Source organism: Pinus tabuliformis, chromosome X, assembly GCF_031772625.1.
Source record: "Pinus tabuliformis cultivar Carrire ecotype Pingquan chromosome X, CPIR1, whole genome shotgun sequence".
NCBI classification, from domain to species: domain Eukaryota; kingdom Viridiplantae; phylum Streptophyta; class Pinopsida; order Pinales; family Pinaceae; genus Pinus; species Pinus tabuliformis.
In genome coordinates, this window is record NC_142308.1 from 3,068,383 (window position 1) to 3,080,337 (window position 11,955).

The 11,955-nt window shown below is 37.1% G+C and overlaps 1 long non-coding RNA gene across 1 annotated transcript; it reads right to left on the reverse strand.

Annotated features, from left to right (window-relative positions):
• Positions 1-985: 985 nt before the first annotated feature.
• Positions 986-4,524, reverse strand: LOC149137979 (uncharacterized). The gene is made up of 2 exons (XR_016264718.1): positions 3,891-4,524; positions 986-3,744 (listed from the first exon to the last, which is right to left on the reverse strand). It is a non-coding gene; the product is annotated as an uncharacterized LOC149137979 (long non-coding RNA).
• Between the last annotated feature and the right edge of the window lie 7,431 nt (positions 4,525-11,955).

Here is an 11,955-nt window from a genome sequence, read left to right on the forward strand (position 1 = left end):
GATAGAACATGAAACAAAATGTAGAAGACAAGCCAAGACAAGAAGACACCAAATTTCACAGATGCCAGGGAAAAACTCCAATGTGGGGAAAACCCCTTGATCAATTCTTCTTATTATTATATCAAAAGTTCAGTAGAGAGAGAGAGTACAAAAGTCAAATTGACTTGCCCAATTCAAAGTCAAAGCAGCCATGTGTATTTCTATAGTCAAACTTCAGCCCTAACCAGAAAGTCAACGTTGGTCAAAACAACAGTTAAACTCAGCCTCAAACAGTAGTCAAAGTCAACCCAAAACAGTCACAAAAGCAACGATCAAATTTGGTCAACCTGTGGTCAACCCTGCAGTCAACGCAGGTCAAACAGCCCAAGAAATCTCAATTTCTATGCCAGTAAATGTGGCTTGGTCAAACAAAAATGTTCCTCCAAAAATCGTAGTCAAAACTAGTCAACAAGCCCTTGGTCAACGCTGGTCAAACTATCTAAAATTTTGAAATTTCGGTTTTGGAATTCAACCCAGAAAAAACTCGTCCTTCTTGCCACACGTATGAGAGAGAAAAACTGCCCAATGTTGTACGAACCAATAAGAGAAGGAAAGAGAATGAGTTAGTGATGAATGTGCCAAATGACGAGGAGGGACACTTGTATTTATACAAGTCAATGAAGTTGAAAGGGACAATGAAGTTGAAAGGGTCATGTCTATTGGGCTCCATGAATCTACATGATGACAAAGCCAACCTGAACAATTTGTGAGTGGGCATAAATTCAAAATCATACATTTGCTTGTTCGAATGTGATGATATTTATATCAATCTTGGTCCTCTCAAAAAGAGGAATCTAATGCAATCATCATCTCCATCAAATGAGCTGTCCCAAGGTGGAATTTTGCCCTAGTTGCCAATTTTAATACAACGATAGCATTTCTTGCTGCTAACAACCATCCTCAGAATCCTACTGCTGGAGAAAAAGCAACCATCCTTGGAGACCTGCCTGCAGGAGAAAAACTGCCAGCAATTGGACTTTGTCCAACCTTTAATCTAACCCTACAAGAACTACAGCAAGCATATGCACAAACATTTGGCCTCTTTCAAAATCGTCAGTTGTCTTATTTTGTATTGTGGCCATTCTTATTACTTTTCTAGCCTCTTGGATGCCTTACAGTTTTCCAGCCATCCCTAATTTTATCCTAGTTGTCGATACCCATATTTCATGTCTTCCTACGTGGTCAACTAGTCAATTTTGACCTTCCTATTAACTTTCATTCATGTTTAGGACTCAAGAGATGACCCCATAGAATCGCACTAATTATCCTCTTATGTAGGATTGACAAAATTCTGCAAGGGACGAAAGTGGGCCCTCCTTTACTTATCAAATGACAGTTTTCCTCACCATTCTCAGGAACAAGACTCAGCATAACAACGCCATATCACTCCTATTCCATACCCACATTTTGGTATGGAGTTTTTTGGCTTCTTCACATTCATCCTTGGGCTCTTTTGTCCCCTTGGAATCTAACTCTTCATTACACAATGGCGTACGGGGAGATTCTTACAATTCTGCCTGAGTTGAGGTTGAGATTATGGATTCATGACGATTTAAATTAAGGTTAGGATCATGAAATGTTACAGTTGACTGAATCTTTCCATTTGGGTTCACACATTCTTGCTGTGACGAATTAGGTGTACACCCATTCCATCTAATTTCTCTCCTAGTAAGTGGTGCTCTTCAAAATGTTGTTGATCCAACAAAACAATGACGACAACGATTGCAACATCAACAAATCAGATGCATGTGTTCTATTTTCTGATTTCTGCTAGTCTATAACTGATTTATCAAATGGTTCCATAGTTTATAACTGATTTATCAAATAGTTCCATAACTCGCCTTTTCAAGACGCAGTTGACAACTATCACAAAGATGGTTCATTATTCTTTTAACGCAACTGGCTTGGAGGATTCACAATGGACCTTAAATGTAAAGCCTTGGTTCATCCTCTTTTATAAAAGACTCTTAGTTTTAGCAATTTCAATTACTCCAACGAAATTATATTTCCTTCAATGCACAATACTAAGTGGCTAAGTCAATTCCTTGTTGGCAGCGCTCCAACCTCCACTAAATTGTCATCAGACATTCACAAAATGGTGCCTCTAACAGAGGGTCAAATTTAACCCAAACTCCTCAACCCTGCCTCTAAGGGAGAGTCAAATTTAACCCAAGCTCCTCAACCCTCACCATATCATCCAACTTTCCAAGGTAATTGCCACTTTCACATACTGATCCTAGACACTGTTGAATGCCAATAAATCTAACAAAGATTCCAAATAATAAACAAAAGAGCCAATAGTTTTCTTTCAAGCTCCTTAAGTAACTAAGTCAAGCAAGGGTCAGCATTTTCAACAAAGAACTTATGATATCCAAGACTGTAAAATTGCTTAGATTTCCAATACCATTACAAAATGCTTTTCTCAAGTTTGTACCTATCAAGTGTGTTTCTACCCAGCATAGTCGATGTGCTATTTGTACTTGTGAGATCTAAGGACCACACAGTGCAAATATTTTTGTCTCTCACCTGAGATAGTGAAATTGTTGCGACATCGCACTCAAGAAGTACTAAATTATTAGAGAATTTGAAAGTATATTTGTTTGAAACTAAGTGGATGTAGATTGCCACTCCATTAACAATAACAATAATAACAATAACAACAGCAACAATAGCCAAGCCAGACATTTGTAAGATAATGGGACCCTCCACATATTTGACTTATTTGATTGCTAAAATCTGGAGGTGTACATACTCTGCCCTACTCTGTATTTGAACTTAAAGAGGAAAGATATGTTCTCAACCATTAGACAGATGGATCAAACACCAAAGTTTCCAAATCAGACAAAGCTTTAAAACAAGAAAATATTTGCAACAGCTTCCTTATGGGGTTTGGAAATTTCAAGTGGGGTGCTTGGCTCCTTATGGGGTTTGGAAATTTCAAGTGGGGTGCTCGGCTTCAATAATCTCTGGAGGTATACATATTCTGCTGTAATCTGTATTTGAACTTGTAACATTTTAGGAGAAAAGATATGTTCTCATCAGACACATGGATCAAACACCAAAGTTTCCAAATTAGAAAACGCCTTATAGCAAGAAAATATTTGTAACAGCTTCCTTGTGGGCTTTGGAAATCGTAAGTGGGGTGCTTCGCTTCAATGATCATGTTTCCAAAGTTCCAACAAAAACCTTAGGATCTTTTGAAGGGAAGACAGGGAAGGGTAAGGATGCTTACATCAGTAGAGCAATCCATAGAACGCATCCAAAAACTCTGTAACCAGTTGTTCAAATCAAATCCTACAATACAACGAGATGAGGTGGTGGCTAGTGAAAGGCCTGCAAGCGGAAAAGCTCAGGGAAGTGAGAGATTATGTACATACCTTAGTCGTCACTGTCTATTCGCAGATCATGTTGAGTTAAGCCCCGATGAACGAATTGAAAGACCTTGTAGCTGTAACTTCTGCAGGGTCGAACTAATCAGATCTTTTACGGGTTAAGAAGAATTATTTGGCCAAGGTTGTTTTTTCGACACCCAAATCTCTACGCCCTTGGCCACTACTGCAATAACAACAGCTTTTTTAAATCTCTGTTTTTCTTCTAAACAAGATAGATATTCGATCGCATACTGCTCTAAGGATCTTTGATCGATGTTTACAGTTTATCTTAAAAGTTCGACCTGTGTGGATATACCCAAGATAAAAGTTCGACCTGCGTTGGTATCCACAGTCAAGGTTGTTTTATAAAACCCTTCTCCACAATACTTCACTATAAAACAAAGAATAATCACCTGAAACTTTGTAAACCTATGCAACTTGATAAATAACAAGGGGTAATAAGAGAGTAAGATATCTCACTCAAAACACGCCTCTAAGCTCGTGTCGGCAGATTAAAGATGAAACGTCAAAGAGGGCCTCTGTCACTTCTTGTATTTCGAAAATTTTCGTTAGCATACACTACATCTTTGCCCTGCATCGAAACCTAGAAGATCTCACGCTGTAAAAGAGGGAAATAATGAGAAACACCGACTTCAATATGAGGAGAGCTCATACAGACCTCATTTTTGAATGAATGAGCTCCTCCTCATGTTAAAGTGGGAGGTTCCATTATTATCAATTCCTGTCTTTTACAACGTGAAACCTTCTGAGCTCCCAATTGTGCTCTCCAAAAGAATCCTTAAACTCTCGCACCATTTGAAACAAATGGAAAGACTCTGTCGCGGAAAGGACCAGAATATGCAGAGGGGGAAATGGGAAGGAAGCAGAAAGGGAGACGTTTAATCATGTGGGTAGGGTATTCAGATGGATGTGTGGGTACACCAGCGATAAATTCCCGAGAATATTTATCGGGAATTTGAGCATTTACAAGTAAAAGAAAAATTATCCTCACAACTGCTGCGATTAGGTCATAAGGGAGAAAAGAAAAATTGATGGACCTGGAATTTTGATCATTTTCACCATTTAACTTTAAAAATTCGGAACAATAAAGACCTAAAAAAAAAGAAAGAAAGAAAGATGCGAGACACGTTGTGTGATGTTTTGATATTTCAAAGCTGCAATTTGTACAATTTTAATTTGAAAAAACAATGCAGCGCTGTCCCGTGATTAAATTTGAATGGTCCAGTTTTAATTTAATTTGGAACGGCATATATATATTTAATTTTTCCACTATTAAAAGTTCTTAAAAAAAAATTGCAATTTTACACAAGTGTATATTAAATAAATCCTTTATTGAAAAAACCAAATAAAATATTATTTTTCTAAATTTTAAATTAAGATTTGTCATTAGTGTTTTATAAATTGTGTTGGGCATGTTTAATTTATAGTATCCATTAAATCTTTGCCTATACCATGTCTCTTTAATTTTGCTCCATTTCGGTTCAAAGAGCAAGAGATAATTAAGCTACTCCATTTCGGTTTAAAGACCAAGAAATAATTTAGCAGAGAATAATTCTTGTTACTAATGTCAACGCTAAAAAGGTTATACTTTGTAACCACCACCGCCTTTTAGTCACTCTTTAGTTAATAAATAATTTATAGTATTTATTAAATCCTTGCCTACCACACTATGTCCTTTAATTTTGCTCCATTTCTGTTTAAAGAGCAAGAGATAATTAAGCAGAGAATAATTCTTACTACTAATGTCAGCACAAAAAAGACTATATTCTGTAACCAGCTCTTAAGCAGAGAATAATTCTTACTACTAATGTTAGCACAAAAAAGACTATATTATGTAACCACTGCGGCTCTTTAGTCACTCTTTAGTTAATAAATACTTACTACTAATGTCTGCACAAAAACGACCATATTTTGTAACCGCTGTCGCTCTTTAGTCACTCTTTAGTTAATAAATACTTACTACTAATGTCAGCGCAAAAAAAAGACCATATTTTGTAACCGTTGCCGCTCTTTAGTCACTCTTTAGTTAATAAATACTTACTACTAATGTCAGCGCAAAAAAAGACCATATTTTGTAACCACTGCGTCTCTTTAGTCACTCTTTAGTTAATAAATCTTGTTCCTTCCAAAAAAACTTTCATGCAAAATTATTGTAAATTGTAACATGGATCTCCATAGATTAGAAAAATAAATACAAAACATCCATCTCCATAAATTTTATCACTGTATCCACTAAAATAAGAACTTTTACCGTCATAATATATTATCACATATTCCTTTTATTCTAAAAATTCCAATAAGAATTTTTACCATTAGAATATATTATCTCATATTCTTTTTATTTTAAAGATTCCATGGCGAGATCAAAATGATATGCTCTGTTAAGTGGATGAAATTTTTATGATACACAGAATTCCTTCACTATCCAAAAGATTGTGCACTATGGTAGAAAGAAGCACATTAATTATGAAAAAATGGGAAAACATTGGGTAAGCTCAAAATTGTGAATGAACAATATTTTCAACATTTAAATATGGTAACTTGATTCCAAAATTCAGATGAATTTTTTAGGTCATATTCCATTTTGAGCCTTTGAAATTAAAGTATTTGGTGTACTTATTATTGAAATTCATTAGGGGAGGGACGCCATTAGGCAAACGGGTCCAGTTAGGACCTCATCGATGCCACGTCAACCAGCTTAAGTGTCATACGACATATGTCATGTGTGTGTGGTCACTGGTTCAACCGATTTAGTGCACGTTAGGCTAACCTAGCGGCGACTTGCCTGAGCCTTCATTCAATTGTTGCCTTATTCTGTTCGGGAATGTTTCTTGTGCGTTTCTGATCCCAAGTACTTGCACGACGTTGTTGCAATGCCGCTTGCAGTGATGCCTATCCTTGGCCCTGCAAATAGCGAGTTATGTGGTCTTTCCACTACTTGTTCGAGGGGTTGTGAGGTTGTTTTCTAGAGTTTGGTATGGTTTATTGGGTTTTTTCTCTTCCCCGTATGGTGTATTGGCCTGGGTATTCGTCTTTGTTCGTCCCCATGGCGGATTTAGCTCGGCTCGGTGTTGGTTATGGCAGTTTCGTGCTTTGAAGGGTTTTATCAGGTAGAGGAGTAAGTTTATGCGCTACACTGGAGATTTTTGCTTGTTTTATGCAAGTTTTTGGAGGGTTTTTATGTCTAACCCCATGGAAGGCATGTCCTGCAGGTCATTGTGCGATTTTGCAGTTGAAGCTATGATTTATCGAGCATATGGGGTTCTTGTGGCGCACTAGCATGGAGGAAGCCGACGAAACGAGCCCTGGAAGATAGGACATTATCCTACAATCCTATATCTACTTGTGTTTTTAAACACATTTCACTGGATGGATTATTGTGCCTTTGTGCTTATCTGCGTGTGTTTTTGAACACTTTTCAGTTGTGTTGGTTTTGTCTAAATTGTGGATTTTGTGTGGGTTTTTTGTAAATTGTGGGGTTTGAAGAATGAAGACTTTATGTGTCATGTCATTTGTGCAGCAATGGTGCATCGAGTTTGGTTGTAGTTTTAATGTTTTGGTGTTCTGGTTGCGATAATTTATTCTGATTGCGCGCTCAGTGCTGGAGTTGGTGTATTAAATTGCTTTGTATGTGAGAATAGGGTTTGAAATGAGCACAACCCACCAAGGTAGAAAGTATTGTTGAAATCTTTAATAAGCTACAGGTTCAACTGTAAAAGGACAAAGAGAGCAGACAGTGGTTTTTCTTTAAAACAGAGAAAGAATTCTAAAATACTATTACCCTACAAGCCCGAGCCTTAATTTTTAAACAAGATAAGAAGCCCCATTAGAGAATTCATGTTTAACTATCGTTCCTAATTAATTATAGAACAATATGTATTTATTGTCTTGGAAATGTAAGAAGAAAAATTATAGTCACGGCCTTATGGGCCTGAACCAAGAATTGACGAGTGAAATAAGAGCCTGGAAATGAATCCTTAGGAGGAGGTGAAACCCTCGACAAAATAGACAGAGCACAAATATTATTGAAATCTTGTTACAGAAAATGGGCACTTGCCCTTAATATTATTAATAGTACTTCTAGACATAGTGTTTTACAAATAGAAAAGTGTTTACAACCGGCGTAAGATGAAGAGACCTAACTAAGTAATTCAGCGTCGAATCTCTTAAGAATAGAGGAATCTAGTAAATCATGGTCTTGATTGAAATTTTGTAAGTAAACAGGGTTTTTCGTTGTTGGTGTTGCTAATTGGCTTTGTTACGATGTTAGGGTCCCACCCTAACCCCCTTATTTATGTAGTAGGATCGAGTCATAGTTATATTTAAGTAAAGAGTCAATAAAGCCCATATTACTAATTGTAAGTGGTTAACCCACATTTAATGACGGGACCACAGTTAGTTATCGGCCATGGTATTAGATAGATGGTATTAATAAGAACCATGGTATTGCATGTATGAGTCATATATAAAGGATAGAGACTCCCTGCGAGGAGCATCGTGTCTTATTTTGTAATCGAGCTCTGCTCTATTGGAGGTTGCCCCCTCGAAGAGGCAAGTGAACATTGCTTTCTGAATAATGAAATACTCGTTGTTGTTTCTCACTATTCTATGTTCTAGGCATATTTCTTCGCATATTTGGTATTCAGGTATCGTCTTGCAGGTTAAGAGCATAACATACGATCTTGCTGAGATTGTTTGGGCGGTGTTTTTCTTTTCATGTTGATATGGTACTAATTTGAAGTTGATGTCATGTGGTTATGTTGGTATATTTTTTTAAGTGAGTTAGAGTTTCTGGTTTTTGTGATGGACGGTATGGCGAGTACATGCTATCAATAGTTTGGATTATGATTGGTACTTGATTGGATTATGATTATGTTACCAGTGTAATTGAATGATGCATAAATTTTGTTCGCAATTGTTAGCAATATAATACATTTAAATTGTTAGCAGTTGTCAACAGTGTAATACATTTAAATTGTTAGCAGTTGTTAGCAGTAAAATGTTGTTAGCTTGTTTGTTTGTTTGTTAGATTTAAATTTAAAAACTCCCTAAATACATGCGATTTTCTTCACTAAGTTAGATTTTCTAGTTTTTTTTAAGGAGTGTATGGAGGGTATCGCAGTACATGTTATAAGTGGTCTGGATTAAGATTGGTACTTGATTGGATTATGATATGTTACTAGTGTAATTGAATGATGCATAATTTTTGTTAGCAGTTGTTAGCAGTATAATGTTGACCGAAGTTGTTAACAGTGGTTAGCAGTATAATGTTGACCGAAGTTGTTAACAATGGTTAGCAGTATAATGTTGACGGAAGTTGTTAGCAATATAATACATTTAAATTTTTAGCAGAGGTAAGCAGTAAAATGTTGTTAGCTTGTTTGTTTGTTTGTTTGTTAAATTTAAATTAAAAATTGCCTAAATACATGTGATTTTCTTCACTAATTTTAGTCCCACCCTCACTCTTTTCAATTTGGATAATGGTGTCCCTCCCCTAATGGTTTAAATGCTTGCATTATGAGTTGTATATTCGTAGTGCCAAAGAAAGGTTTGGAAGTCTCTTTGTTTTTTCATGGCCGAAAAATTATGTGAGGAGGAGATACAACCACCATATATGATTGCAACAGAGAAAAGTGCTTGCAAATTCATCAAAGAAGGTGCTTAGAATTAGCTTTAGGGCTTGTATGTTGTTGTATGGAACTGGGTGATTCAAACTAGAAAAGTTGGTTAGCAATAAGATGCCTAAACATGTTGTTGTCACTGACTCCTAACAAAACCATAAATTAAAGCTTCCAAGTAAAACATTAAACAAAATGATTCATTGCTTTAAGTTAGTGATTTTCTCTAAATAAAAGCGCAGATGTTGATGATTGAAAAAATCATAAAAACCTGACATCAAAATAAAAATATTTTTCAAATTAGAATTCAAATTCAAATTCAATAAGAGTTCATATTTTTTAATTCAATTTATCTAACTTTGATCAAATTATCCAAACAAAGTTCAATTATCTACAGATCATATTATCCCAACAAAATTCAAATTTTTGAATTCAATTCATCTACCTTTGTTCCTTGATCATCACAATGACCATTAACAAACATTTTCAAATCAAGAAAAAGTGGATGTAACTGTGTAGAAGAGAATGGTATTTTTTATCATTTGCAATCCTCAATCTGATGAACTACATAATCCTTAGTTGTGTAGAAGTGTAGCTTCTACTATTAAACCAATCAACATACATCCTTACAAACTTTACATTGCGATGTGGTTACAAAAATTATGTCATGCTTGCCCAAAATTGTTGAGTTGCCAGCCTGGTCCAAGTATGGTGGACTACCCAAGATTGGTTGATTAGGATGTGCCTAAATGCTGCCATATGCTTGACTCCAGTTTCCTCCTTGTAGCCATGGAGGGACTTAGTATCCCAAATGTCCACTTGTGTTACTAACCCCAACACTGAGTGCAGGTGTCATATAAACATAGTTACGATTTAAACCTGCACTGGTAGGGGTATAAGAGGTGCACGTAACCCATAGCTGATAGCAGGGGGCTTGGATGTTAATCAGGGCTTGGTATGATGGTGTGTGCTTTGCAATGTGGTTCAACGTGTTGGACATCATCCTATTTGCCTCAAATTGTCTTGGACCATAGTCTTACATGCTTGTCACCCCTCCTCCTTTTTCCAACACTTGTTGAACCTTTCTTGCCTTCCTCTCTTGCCTTGCCAAAAAAAATTATGTTCCTTGTCTTCTCTTGCTTTTTGTCTTTCCAACCTTTCCTTTGCTCAAGCTTCTGTTACTGGAATCCTTGCAGCGCTCTTTTCTTTGGCCAACTCCTTTCTCTTTTTAGATTCTTGAATTTCAATTTTTTTACGTTCAGAGTCAACAATAAATTCACATATTCTTCAGATGTGACCAACTGTGAACTCCTCCCCAAACGACAACAATATGATGTTTAGTGCCTTGATGAGGCCTTCACTCTCTCTACTGGTAACTTTAGGAATGCACCAAGTATTCTCTGCTTTAATGTCCCATGCTCCTCAGGACCTAACACTTGGCTTTCAACCTCCAGGACAACTAATCGGCCCCCATTGTTGTCTTCTTCATGTACTTCATGATGAATAGGCTCCTCTTCCAGTAACCCATTGTCCACAAAATAATGAACAATTCTGGTGTTCAACTCTGATGGTTGTGAAGGCATGACCATGCTTTCCTCATTGGTGGTAGACACATTATGTGTGTTGATATTCATCACGGCCTCTACCAACCATGATGGTGGGCTTACTTGGGTTGGCATGCTCAATTGCTCATTGTTTAATCCTGTTGCATTATCATTTGAAATCAAGTTTGCATTTTCATTCGCTTGATCAATTACCTCATATGGAATATCACATGAAGAATTGGTCAGTGGTTCAATGGGTGTGACAGCCTCCAAGATATTGACAGTTGGTTCATGACTAGATGGTGTCTCACTCACATGTTCATCATCATCACCATAGAAGTGCCCTGCAGAAAGGAACATTATACCTTCGGTAGCAGCAACATCTTCTTGACCATCAACATGGTCTTGCAAGTTCTCTGCTTCTTGGCCTTCCACATCAAATGCTTGGCTACAACCAGTATCATGCATAAGAGCATCAACATTAAGTGGCCATATACCAGTCCTCCTAAATCCAGCCTTGATATTAGAAGGTGTGAGAGCCCTTTTAAATGCTTTACTTGCAAGCTCAGCTAGCTCAAACCTCTTTACTTCCACCCCTAGATTTTGTCATACACGAAGCTCGCTTGACCCTGAAATAGTTCTTGAAAGGCCCAAACACGCTAACATCAAGGGGTTGCAATATATGAGTGGTATGAGCCAGCAATGTTAACATGTCAATGCCCAAATTGTTGGCCTCCTCAATTGTCTGCACAACCATGTGGCATCCATGGCCATCTAAAATCAGTAGGTGTCTATTTTCAGGCGAGACACCACCTGGTACAAATGCAACAAAGTGACAAAGCCAATTCAGGAATAGTTCATTTGTCATCCATGCATGGGGATGTGTAGCCATGCATGCACCTGGTTCACAGTATTGTATATAGTCTTTTAGTTGTGTTTTACCTTTGAATAGATAAAATCCTGGGATTGAAGAACCAATTGCATTGAAACAACAAAGAATAGTGATCTACCCCCTGCTCTTAGGGAAAATCTTGGCACATTTATGCTCCCTCTCTTGGAAAATACTCGCATACCACAATTCTTTCATGTCTATAAGCCTATTTCATCACAGTTCCATATATGGTATGGGGCATATGAGTGTTGCTCGTATGCAACAGAAAGAGTGTTATGGAACTTGGACACAATTGCAGGGCGTAGATTTAAAGCCCTATCTCTGTCAAGGCCCTCAGTTGTACGTAGCACAAGGTCTGGAATGTCTGGTTTGTTGTAACTTACTCTAGGCATACAAGTATTGTCATAGTTGGTGATCTGTGTGGATTACTGTCTCCTTTCCCATCAAATAGTGCTTCCACTTCTTCACAG